Genomic DNA, 13,279 nt, shown 5'->3' with positions numbered 1-13,279 from the left:
GACATAAACGTGTGGACAGATGACCAAGTAGCAGCTCTACAGATCTCTTGGATTGGCACCTGAGCCAGGAAGGCTGCTGATGATGCTTGCGCTCTCCTTGAGTGTGCTGTGACTATTGCTAGTGGAGGTACTTTTGCCAGCTCATAGCAGTAGCAGATGCAGGCCATGATCCAGGACGAAATCCTTTGAGCAGACACTGGGCGACCTTTCATTCTGTGTGCCACTGCAATGAACAGCTGCGTTGACTTGCAAAATGGCTTTGTCCTGTCGATGTAGAAGGCCAGTGCCCTCCTGACGTCCAGGGTGTGCAACCTGCATTCCTCTTCTGATTTATGAGGCTTCGGGAAGAAGACTGGTAAGTATATGTCCTGGCCAGTATGAAACTGGGAAACTACCTTGGGCAAGAACACCGGCTGCGACTGCAGCTGGACCTGATCCTTGTGGAATACTGTATAGGGCAGTTCTGAAGTAAGCACCCTGATCTCAGACACCCTGCAGGCAGATGTTACCACAACCAGGAATGAAGCCTTTCAGGAGAGAAGGAAAAAAGAGCAGGAAGCCAGAGGTTCAAAGGAGGGCCCCATGAGACTCGGCATCATGAGGTTCAAGTCCCAGGGAGGGGCAGGGTCCCGGATGTGAGGGTAGAGATGTTCCAGACCTGAGTGAAGACCGACCTGCCTTGGAACGGAGGGTGGAAAGCCAAAATAGTGGCCAGGTGGACCCTTATCGATGTCAGGAACAAGCTCGGGAGCTTGAAGTGCAGAAGATAATCCAGGATCACCAGCAGCAAGGCCTGCTCGGCACGGATACGTCGTTCCGAAGCCCAACACCTGAACCTTTTCTACTTGGCCAAGTAAGTCACTCTGGTGGAGGGTTTTCTGCTACCCAACAAGACCTGTTGAACCCAGGCTGAGCATTCCCGCTCTTCCACATTCAGCCATGCAGTAGCCATGCTGTCAAGTGCAATGTCACCAGGTTTGGGTGCAGCAGGCTGGCATAGTTCTGGGACAGCAGGTCCGGTCAGAATGGTAGCCACAGTGGGGCACCTACCAAAAGGTCCAGCAGCATGCCAAACCAGTGTTGGCAAGGTCACTCAGGGGCTATCAGGATAACCTTCGCCCTGTCCTGTTTGATCTTCACGAGGACTCTGTGGATCAATGGCACTGGCAGGAAGGAATACATCAGGGCCCCCAACCACGGGAGCAGGAAAGCGTCTGACAGGGAACCCCTGTCCATCCCCCGGAGTGAACAGAACACGTGGCATGTCCTGTTCTGACAGGACGTGAACAAGTCTACCTGGAGAGTCCCCCACTTCCGGAAGATCACACTGATTGCCTCCAGATGCAGTGACCACTCGCAGCGAGATGAGAAGGTCCTGCTAAGGTGTTCTGCAAACATGTTCCTTGTCACGGGCAGATGCATGGCTACCAGATGAATGGCCTGCCACATACAAAAGTCCCAAAGGCAGAGAGCTTCTTGGCATGACTGACCACGTACATACAGGCGGCCATGTGGCCCAACAGCCTCAAGCAGGTGTGAACCATGGAGAGCAGATGGTTCTTCACATGGGCGATCAGCTCCTACATGGCCTGAAAACGCACCTCCAGAAGGAAGGCTCTGGCTCGCATGGAGTCGAGAACTGCCCCAATGAACTATTTGTTAGACTGGCTTTAAGGTGGATTTTTTCTTATCAACAGGCCCAGGTTGCGGCAAGTGGAACGCACCAGATTGAGGGTTCTCTGCACTTGTTCCTGAGACCTTCACTTGATGAGCCAATCGTCTCAGGTAAGCAGCCAGTGGCGCCATACATTTTGTGGCTGAAAACTGCAGGGTGTAGCCTTGTGACACTATGTCCAGCACCCAACGGTCCAAGGTGACCACGACCAGGCCGAATAGTAGGAAGGAAAAGGGTTGAGGAAAGAATGGGATGGATCCTGGGAGCTGACTGGGGTGTCGCTCTTAAGCACACCCTCAAAATGAGTGCTTCTGGCCCCTGGGATGCTTTGCCTGGCTGGGCTGGACTGCGCCAGTGAGCAGGAGGAGGAAGGGCGGTAGCAGTTGAAACTTACATCCTTATCCCTTCTCCTTGCAGACCCCGGATGAGGCTGCCAAGGCCTTGAGGGTGGGGGCGGCCAGAACTGCTTCCGTGCAGACTGTGGCATACGCATACCCAGTGAGCAAAGCGTGGCCCGAGTGTCCTTCAACCCATGCGGCCTGGCATCCATCTGCTCCAAAAAAAGACCATTCCCATCGAATGGAAGGTCCTGGATAAAGGTCTGCATCTCTTGCAGGAGGCTGGTGATCTGAAGCCTGGAGCTGGGCCTCATAACCACCGCTGATGAGACTACCCTAGCTTAGGGTTACCATCCGTCCGTATTTCCCCGGACATGTCCAGCTTTTGCATCTCTAAATAGCCATCAGGGAGGAATTGGTAACAAGGTTAAAATGTCCGGGGTTTTTTTCTCCCTCGCCTCCCTCCCTCCCTCCCATGCAGAGTGTGGCTGCTGATTGAGCGGCTGGGCCGATTGAGCTGCTCCCATTGGCCTCCAGCAGCCAGAGCCCTCCCCTGCTCTCCCCTCCCTCTGCCTGCAGCCCTGTGTAACACACAAACCGACCCATCAGGCAGCGTGTTTTGCCTACATGTGGAGCCAGAATGGTAAGGGGTGGGGGGCAGTCAGGGAGCAGGGGAGTGTTGGATGGGTCCCCAGCCTCCTCCGCGCGTCCCCTCCGTGGGCCTCCCTCCCTGCCTGCCTCTCCCTTGCCTGCTTGTACTGCCAGAGCTAGCAGCAACTGCTGTCTGCTGCCCCTGGGTCCTAGTGTCCCCACTAATGGGAAGACAGGCTGCCCTTACCCTGCCCTTCCACCCTAGCCCTGAGCCTCTCCAATGCTCCAAATCCCTCAGCCCCAGCCCTCATCCCCCCGCACCCTAATCCTCTGCCCCATCCCTGAGCCCCCTCCTGCATCATGAACCCCTCATCCTCAGACCCACAGCCCTCACCCCTGCATCCCCTCCTATCCCCAAACTCCCTCCCCCTTCCCACACACACCCTCCTGCCCTCAAACTCCCTCCCAAAGCCTGCACCACCTCCCACCCCCAAACTCCATCCCAGAGCCTGCACCCCTCACCCCCTCCTGCACACCCACCCCCTGCCCCAGCCCGGAGCCTGCACCCAGCACCCAAACTCTATCCCAGAACCTGCACCCTGCACCCCTCCTGCACCCTAATTCCCAGCCCAGGACCTGCACCCCAGACCTCCTCCCCCCACACAAACCCCCTCCTAGGGGGGCAGTTAGGGTGGGGGGTTCTCATCAGGGGGCAGTCAGGGGACAAGAAGCAGGGGGGGTTGGGGTTCTGAGGGGGGCAGTCAGGGGGTGGGAAGTGGGAGGGAGTGGACAGGGATGGGGGCGGGGCTCCCCCCCCCCCCCCAGTGTCCTCTTTTTTGATTGTGGAAATATGGTAACCCTACCCTAGCTGCCGAGTCAGCCGCGTTCCGCACCATTTGGAGGGAGTACCTAGTCGCCGTGGTGCCCCCCTCCACCAGGGTACCAAATTTTTGGGCTAAACCCTGTGGGAGGAACTCTTTGAACTTAAGAAGGGAGTCCCATAAGTTAAAATTTTATCTGTCTTGGAGGGCCTGGTGGTTCGCCACCCAAAATTTCAGTCTAGCAGTTGAATAAATTTTCCTCCCAAACAAGTCCAGTCTTTTGGCCTCTTTGTTTTTCAGAGTTGAGCCGGTGTGCCCCTGCTTGTCTTTTTCATTGGCTGCAGAGACAACCAATGAGCCTGGGGAAGGGTGGGTATAAAGATACTCTAACCCTTTGGCAGGGATAAAGTACTTCTTTTTGACCCTTTTGGAGGTGGAAGGGATGGACGACGGGGTTTGCCAGACAGCCTTGGCAATTTTGAGGACTCTGTCATCCACTGGTAGTGCGACACAGGTAGGGATAGAGGTTGAGAGGACATTGAACAAGGAGTCTGCTTGCTCAGCCATTTTCTCCACCTCTAGGCTCAAGTTCTTGGCCACACGTCAAAGCAGGGCCTGGTGTTCTTTAAAATCGTCTGGTGGTCTGGCCCTTAAGTGTCCCATGACTGCCTCATCCGGGGATGAAGATGATGACTGTACCACCGGGGAAGGCCCTGGGGCATCGTCCACTGTTGGGGAGGGAGGTTTATGGCAGGGTGCAGTCTCCTCTGCCTCGACCTCTGAGCACATCTCATGCACCAAGCCCAGTGCCGTCAGTGCCGCCAACTGTTGCTTCGAGATGGCAGCAGATGAGCGGTGTGAAGGGTGCATTGCCATGACTGGCACTCACCATGCGCTCCAATAAGGCCACTGCGCTGGCCACTGGCCATGCTGCCAAGGCAGCACCGTCGATGTTGACGTGGCCTCAGGTGCCCAATTGCACTGGTGGAGTCTGGGTGAGGGGCTGAACTGCCCTTCCATGCCGGAGGAATCCCCTTCCGGTGACCACGGTGGGGCCGTCGATGTCTGTATCTGCCTGCTGACCATCACCGCCAGAGACCGGTGCCTGGAATGAGCGGATCAGTGCCAGTATTGAGGAGATGTGGGCAGGGGGGACCGGAGATGTGATGGGAACCACTCCCACAGGGCAGGCGATCGAGATCTGTGCCGAGAGGACGACCGGTGAGAGGGTGAACGGTGCCAGTAGTATGGAGATGGGCGCCTCCCTCTAGGTGATCTGTGTCGAGACGGTGGGGACCGTAATCACAGTGCCAGTGACCAAAGGTGAGCCCCAGAGGATTTGGGCTGCGACTCTGGCCAACTGCGGTACAGAGGTGAGGAGCACTGTCTTGTTTCAGGGGATTGGTGGCACTCCACTGCCCCCTGACGGGTTTGAGCAACTGGCTTGCCCTTGTGGGGAGCCTTTTCCTTTTCCTGTGGCATGAGTGAGGCCTCTGCTCTCACAGTGCCGGGGGAGCTTGGGAAGGCTTCGGTGCTGTCAGGGATTTGGGTCCCCTGCCGCTCCTGGGAGTCGATGGTGGACGTTTTTAAGGGGCCAGGGAGGCACAGACATGTGGCTCCGGAGTGACTGGGCGGCCCAAACTGGGTCTCTTTCCATGGCTCTTCTTGCCTGGTGCCGGGGAGCCGTGCTTCCTTGTTTTCTTCTTGAACACCGGCAATGGGGAGTGGTGCTGGCCAGAGCCTGGTGCCAGGGGTGCACTGCACGCTGAGGCCGAGGTACCCAGCGAGTCTTGGCGGGACGGCTCAGAAGCTGGACGAAGGGCTGACTCAATGAGGAGAGTCCTCAAACAAATATCCCGCTCCCTCTGAGTCTGGGGCCGAAAGTTCTTACAAATACGGCATTTGTCCTTTATGTGTGATTCCCCCTAGCACTTGAGGCAGCTGTTATAGGGGCCACTTACAGGCATAAGCCAGTTACAGTCTGCGCAGGGCTTACACCTGGGGGACCGGGGCAAGCCCTGCCTGGAACGAAGTCCCCAGTGGGACACTAACTTCTAACTACTAACATGTAACAATTGCTTAACACTGACTACTATAAACAAACTATTTACAAGGCCCTAAGGCTCGAAGTCAGTAGAAACAAAACCGCTAGCTCTTGCTATGCAAGGAAAGGCACTCCGACTAACCACCATGGGCGGTAAGAAGGAACTGAGAGGGCGTAGGGCCTAGCAGTACCTGATATACCAACGCATAAGTGCAGCACTCAAGGGGGGACTACTGCCAACTCTATGGATACCAGTAAGGCAAAAATCTCTGACTGCACACGTGGGCGCGCGCAGACCTAGAATGGAATTGACATGAGCAAGCACTTGAAGAAGAACTATACAAAATCAAATTAAATGGCACACATCAATGGATTGAAAACTGGCCAATTGAGAGGTCTCAAAACATAATTGTAAATGGAGAATTAGCACTGAACGGGTGTGCTTCTTGCAGGGTCCCACAGGGTTTAGTTCTTGGCCTTATGCTACTTAACATTTTTATCAATAATCTGAAAGAAAACATAAAATTATGGATAAAGTTTGCAGACGACACAAAGATTGACGGAGTGATAAATAATGAAGACAGGTCACTGATACAGAGTGATCTGGATCGCTTGGTATGCTGGGTGCAAGCAAATAATGTTTTAATACAGCCAAATACAAGGTCATGCATCTAGGGAAAAATTAATCCAGGTCACACTTACAAGATGAGGGAAAGAAGTGGCTTTGGAAAGGACTTAGGTGCATAATCAGGTGCAGGTAGGCTACTGTAATCCTTGGATGTATAAGCAACGGAATATCATGTAGGAGTATTATCTCCATCTATGGCATTAGTAAGATTGTTACTGGAATACTCTGTCAAATTCTGGTATCCACACTTCAAAAAGGACACTGAAAAAATTAGAAAAGTTTCAGGGAAGAGCTACAAAAATTATTCAAAATCAGGGAAATGTGCATTAGAATGAGAGACTTAAGAAGCTCAATCGATTTAGCTCATCAAAGAGAAGGTTAAAAAGTGACTTGATTATGGGCTATAAGTATGTACAGGTGATGAAGAATTTTACTAGTAGAAAAGACTTCATTCCAGCAGACAAAGATATAACAAAATCTTGTGACTAGAAGCTGAAGCTAGACAAATTCAGACTGTAAATAAGTTGCAATTTTTTTTTTTAAAGAGTAGGGGTATTTAACTAGTGCAGGGGTGGGCAAACTATGGCCCACCAGCCGTTTTAATCCAGCCCTCGAGCTCCCACTGGGGAGCGGGATCTGGGGCTTGCCCCGCACCGGCGCTCCAGCCGGGAAGCAGGGTTGGGGGACTGCTCCATGCGGCTCCCAGAAGCAGTGGCATGGCCCTGCTCCAGTGCTCCAGCCAGGGACCAGGGTCAGGGCCCACTCCACACGGCTCCCGGAAGCAGCGGCATGGCCCCACCCGGCTCCTATGCATATGGGCAGCCAGGGGGCTCCACTCTGCATGCTGCCCCTGCCCTAAGCGCCACCCCTGCAGCTCCCATTGGCCGGGAACCGCAGCCAATGGGAGCTGCGGGGGCGGGACTGTGGACAGGGCAGCGCACAGAGCCGCCTGGCCATGCCTCCGTGTAGGAAGCAGTAGCATGGCCCCACTCCGGTGCTCCAGCTGGGGAGCAGGGTCAGGGGCTGCTCCACGCAGCTCCCAGAAGCAGTGGCATAGCCCCGCTCCAGCCCCTACACGTATGGGCAGCCAGGGGGCTCCACTCTGCATGCTGCTCCTGCCCCAAGCGCCACCCCCACAGCGCCCATTGGCTGGGAACCACAGCCAATGGGAGCTGCGGGGGCGGTGCCATGGACAGGGCAGCGCACAGAGCAGCCTGGCTGCACCTCCGCACAGGAGCCGGAGAACGGACATGCCGCTGCTTCCAGGAGCCTCTTGTTTTTGCCTGGAGCTGGAATGGAGCCGGAGCGCAGCTCCAAAGCCCTGTTAGTCTATTTCTTGTTTTTGAATGGATGATTCTCCAAAATGACCTGTTTGCTACTGCATGTGCAGAATGAACCGAAGTGTTAAAAGAATTTCTGCTGCTGTAGATGGAGTGCAGGGAGGAACACCACCTTTTCCACCAGTATGAAGGAGCAAGCTGTTCTGATTCAACTGCTGGGATTATATTCCACATTGTTTTGAAATGATTGAGCAGGATGATTCTTGTTTATAATTTGCCGCTGTCCGAATTGTTTGTTCATTTGTATATCCATTAAAACTTGCATCAGCCACTATGCGGTCATAAACTGAATCAGATTAGTCATTAAAAGGGTCTTGGCCCTGGAAGCATGGATCAAGAGGTATGCAGCATTATATGCAGGTGGGATCACCTGGTTTTTCAATTATATCACTTTGTCTGTAAACTTTTTCACTTTGGTTTTTGTATGTGGACTAGATTTGTAAGCAGAGTCTGAATGAGCTCTCCCCTGACATCTAGTGGTGAGCTGTGGAAAAAGACTTCAGAAGCTGATCTCTTGTTATTCTTGTTGTGTGAACCAGGGGCAGCAGAAAAGACAGTTACCTTTTCTGTAACTGGTGTTCTTTGAGATGCGTTGCTCACGTCTATTCCACAATATGTGTCTGTGCTCACCACGTGCACCGGTGTCGGACGTTTTCCCCCTAGCAGTACCCATAGGGGAGCGCCCCTAGTGACCCCAGGAGTGGCACCACCATGGCGCGATATAAGGGGCACTGCGTGCTCCCCCCACCCTCAGTTCTTTTTTGCCAGACAACTCCAACAATGGGGAAGGAGGGCGGGATGTGGAATGGACATGAGCAACACATCTCAAAGAACACCAGTTACGGAAAAGGTAACTGTCTTTTCTTCTTCAAATGATTGCTCATGTGCATTCCACAATAGGTGATTCCAAGCTGGATCTGTTGGAGGTGGGTAGGAGTTCACACTCAGGACGGAGCACTGCCCTGCCAAACCTCACGTCCTCCCTAGACTGGGAGACGATCGCATAGTGCGAGGTGAACGTGTGGACCGATGACCATCTGGCAGCCCTACAAATGTACTAAATAGGGATGTGAGCCAGAAAGGCAGCCGAGGCTTGCACCCTTGTCAAGTGTGCCCTCACAATCGGCGGCAGGGGAACCCATGCCAGATCGTAACAAGTACGGATACAGGAAGTGATCCAGTTGGAGAGCCGCTAAGGAAGACTAGTACAGGTTCAGGCACAGTGAGGACTTTGTCCAGCCTGTCTCTGGACTGGGAGAATGTCGAGGCCAACCAGAGCTGAAGGGGCCGCATCTTGGGTCTGGCGTGACGAACCATGTAAGTGCACGCCGACATATGACCCAGGAGTTGGAGGCATGCCCTGGCGGTTGTCACGGGAAACCTTGTGACCACCCCCATGAGCTCCCTCAAGGTGTCGCATCAAGAATCGCACCAATGAGCTCTATTCGTTGCACCGGCACCAATGTGGATTTGATGTTGTTTACCAGCAGCCCCAGTGCAGTGCACGTGGACAGAAGGAGTGCTACGTGGTCCTGTACCTGTAATCTGGAGCTGCCTTTGACCAGCCAGTCGTTGAGGTAGGGAAAGATCTGGACCCCCCGACACCTAAGGTAAGCCGCTACCACAGTCATACACTTTGTGAAGACTTTGGGTGCCATCAAGAGGCCAAACAGGAGGACAGTGAACTGGTACTGTTCCTGTCCTATTGTGAAGTTGAGGAAACGCCTGTGGCCCTCGAATATGTGAATGTGGAAGTAAGCATCCGGGAGATCGAGGGCGGCGTACCAGTCTTCAGGATCCAGGGAGGGGATGATGGAGGCCAGAGAGACCATGCGAAACTTGAGCTTTACCATGTACTGGTTCAGGCCTCGCAGGTCCAGATGGGCCTGAGCCCCCCTTTTGCCTTTGGGATAAGGAAATCGTGGGAGTAATACCCTTGTATCAGAACTCCCCAGCACCACCTCCACTGCCCCTAAGAGAAGGAGCTGCCTCACCTCTTGCTCGAGTAAGTTCTCATGAGAGGGGACCCTGAAGAGGGACGGGGAGGGAGGGTGGATGGGTGAGGTAGAGAGAAACTAGAGGGTGAAGTCCCAGGAGATAGTGTTGAGTACCTATCGGTCCAAAGTCAGCAGCGACCACTCTGGGAGGAAAGTACATAGACGGTTGGAGAAGGGTAGGTCGGGTGGATCCCCGATACAAACTAGTAAGTTGTCCTCGGGCGTCCCATCAAAACTGACGCTTACCCACCTGCTTGCCCTTGGAGAACCCAGGCTGGGGCACAGGCTGAGACTGCTGCTGTGGGCACTTCTTATAGTCCCTTGATTTTTTGTAATGGGGCTCATATCTGGAGTGGGTGGCCTGACTGGGGGCCTGCTGCAGTTTGAACTTGGTCCTGGCTGGGGCCGAGACATAGAGACCAAGAGTCTTTAATGTCGTGTGGGAGTTCTTGAGACCATATAACTTCATGTCTCTTTGTTCCGTGAACAGGGCCCTGCTGTCAAATAGGAGGTCCTGCAAGGAGCTCTGTGCCTTGCTGGACAACCCAGATAACAGGAGCCACGACGCCCTTCTCATAGACACCGCAGAGGCCATTGTTCTTGCAGCCGTATCCGCGGCGTTGGAGGCCGCCTGAAGGGCCACTCTGGCGGCAGCTGTGCCCTCCTCTATCAAGCCTTAAACTCCTTCCTAACTTGCTCTTGGAGGGAGTCTGCAAACTTTGGCATTGAGCCCCACAAGTTAAAGTCATATCTGCCCAGCAGGGCTTGGTGGTTCACCACCCTCAGTTGGAAGCTCGAGGAAGAATAAATCTTTCTACCAAACAAGTGTAGTCTGCTCGAGTCCTTATTCTTAGGGATAGGAGCGGGTTGGCCTTGACACTCCTTATGGTTGACCGCCTTGACCACTAGGGAGTTGGGGGTCGGAGGGTATATAGATATTTGTGCCCCTTGGTGGGCACAAAATACTTTTGTTCTGTCCTCTTAGAGATGGGGGGCAAAGACGCCGGGGTCTGCCACAGGGCATTTGAGATTTTTGCCATCCCTTCATGGAGAGGGAGAGCCACCCTGGCTGGCACTGTAGCCGAGAGGACATCGAAGAGGGAGTCTGAGGGCTCCTCCACCTCCTCAGCTTGTAAATTGAGGCTTGAGGCCACCCTTTTCAAAAGTTCTTGATGGGCTTTCGTGTCCTCCTGAGAGACAGGAGGAGGAGGTGCCATGATCGCCTCATCGGGGGACGATGAGGATGGGGGTGTGGTACTCTGTGTCCCCACCAGTGCCGCAGGTCCCAACACTTGGTCCCATTCTAGTGCGGAACTGGGGAAGAGTGCTCCACTGACCCCTTCCTGGGGGGGCTGAGAGAGGGAGGCCGATGGTCTTTCCGAGGCTCCAGCCATTGAGTGAGCCACCACCGGGGGCCATTGGTACCAGGACGCTGGCCAGGGATCCTGGTGCCACTGCACCTGCTGTGGCACCATCGGAGCAGGCTGCCCCGCCTGACTTGCATGGCTCACCAACTGCTGCAAGCGTATAGACATTGTAATTGGAGTATTTTGTTACACGGGCAGAGTTAAGGGTGCTTGAATTCAGCGCAAAAATTTAGAAATGTTGTTTAATGGAGTAAGTGCACAAACTCTGTTAAAGTTGGTGAATTGTTTATGTAACCATAGCTTGTGATTTCCACAGTTTAACACTCAGGGGTTTTTTTTGGCGGGGGGAAGGGGGTAATATTAATGTGTTCAATGGAATATATTCTCATGTTCTTAAGTGAAACTTACATTTTTTGTTCTGAATTACACTAATTCTATTCAGAGATATGCAGTCTAATTATTTCATTGTTTCAGTTAAATTCCTAATGCAGAAGTGCCCACACCACATCATTGTAAACCATAACTGGCACCTTGGATATCAGTGAGGAAACAGACCACAGACTTGTGGGGAAATAGAAGAGGGGGGCCTTTTTTTTAAATAGCCAAAGCTGTGAATCTGAAGGCCCTGAAATAAAGCCTCTAACAGAGGACTGTTATGTTGACTGCCTTTACAAAAGTAGTACAGGCCAGGGCCTGAACAAGACTGAACTGCACAGTTCTCTGCCAAATTCGGTCAAGGGTCATGACCAGAGGAGGGAGGGGGGAGGAAGTAACAGTGATAAAGGCCTCAGCAACCTAATAACCACAAGTTTATGAAATGTAATAACCGCTTGTATGAAGAAATTGCTTTTGCAAATGCCAACTTCTCCTGTGATTCCAACTATCTGCAAAATTAGCCAATCATAGATCTTCTTTTAGCGTCCCCTGATAAATCCCCGTTAACCCTTCACCGAAAACCCCCGGAAAATAACACGTGCCTTGCCGAGAAATGTACTCAAACTGGTGCCAAGTACCACCCCTGGGGAAAACCACCAAGCACCTCTCTACCCAAATAAATACCCAACTCTTGGGAAATAATAAGGAGGATGGAGCGGGGGGGGGGGGGGGCTCACCCCAACCCCAATTTCTGAATTCATGACGTATTGTTTGTACTTCGCTTGCGATTTGACGAAATATAAGCCGTCTGCATGCGGCCCTCGGTGTGTCAGTCTTCGGACTGCACTCCAGTGCACGGGTATGTATGTCAATGAAGACTCAAGCCTGAGGCCAGTTTAAACTAAAATCACTGCGTAGGTGTCTTTGACCACAACAGACTGAATACTAAATCTTGAGACTGAACCACTCAGTTTTAGGAATAGTTCTATTAGGGGTAAGGAACATTCACAGAAAAGTCAGTGCTGCTATTTGACAAGTCTTCTACCGACAGCGCAGGCATAAGTGCTAACAGCTTTCACAAATATAACATTATTAAATAAAAATACAAAGGAGAGTTAACCCTGTGCAGTAACTGGAATTCGAGATGTGTCCCCCTATAGGTGTTCCATTTCAGGTGCTTATGTGCCCCTGTGCCTTTGATGGGACATTTTTGATAGCAGTGCTCGTTCAACCAGGCATGCACCCTTACATCCTCATCCCCTACACTAAGGATACTGCACAGATGAACATGTTACCCCCAGGGAAAGTAACTTTTCCTTCTTTGAGTAGCTGTCCCCACACTCCCAGACCCCTCCCCCACTGAGCCCCAACCCCCTGCACCTGGACCCAAGCTGCAGAGTCCTATTACTGTTCCACCTGGAACAACCCCCTCCTCCCCCCCAACCAAACCCCTATGCATCCAGAGCTGCCCTCAACCAGATTGCTCCACCCAGAACTCCCTCAACCCACACCTGGATTCCTCCACACATGGATCCTGCCTTGCTCAGCCTGCCTGCCCACACCTGGGGCACCTGGCACAGAGGGGCAGGTCTCTGGAGTGTTTCTGGGACGGGCCCGATCCTTGTGCTGTATCTGGGTTGGGTGCAGCCTCACCACTGAGTGTGTCCTGGGGAGAACTGCACACTGATCTCCCACCTCTGTGTAGCCCCTGGCTTGTGCTCCCCAATGCCATGCTGGAGCCTTCACAATTATTTGACAAATAAAATTTGAAAAATTTTCAAGTATTGTAAGCAGATTTTAGGGGAGGGGGGGGAAGCGCAGAATGCCCTCAGGAGTATGAACAGGAAGGCTCTAGCCATAGAAACTTCAGACAGGGGTGAAGTTTCTGACTGGCATACTGAGACAACAGACAGGAGCAGATCGGAAGCCGCCACAGTGGGCAAGAAGCAAATTGGATGGGGTAAGGATACATCTGTCTTGGCCAAGTTAGAGCAATCAAAATGACTCTAGCTCCGTCTTGCTTGATCTTGTTGGAACAGAATTTGCTGCACTAGCTGCACTTCATAGTGGCTGCTCCAGCACCAAGACTGACCTCTAGGAATC

Source organism: Malaclemys terrapin, chromosome 6 (genome assembly GCF_027887155.1).
Source record: "Malaclemys terrapin pileata isolate rMalTer1 chromosome 6, rMalTer1.hap1, whole genome shotgun sequence".
In the NCBI taxonomy this organism is placed as follows: Eukaryota; Metazoa; Chordata; order Testudines; family Emydidae; genus Malaclemys; species Malaclemys terrapin.
Note: the sequence above shows the minus strand (reverse complement) of the source record.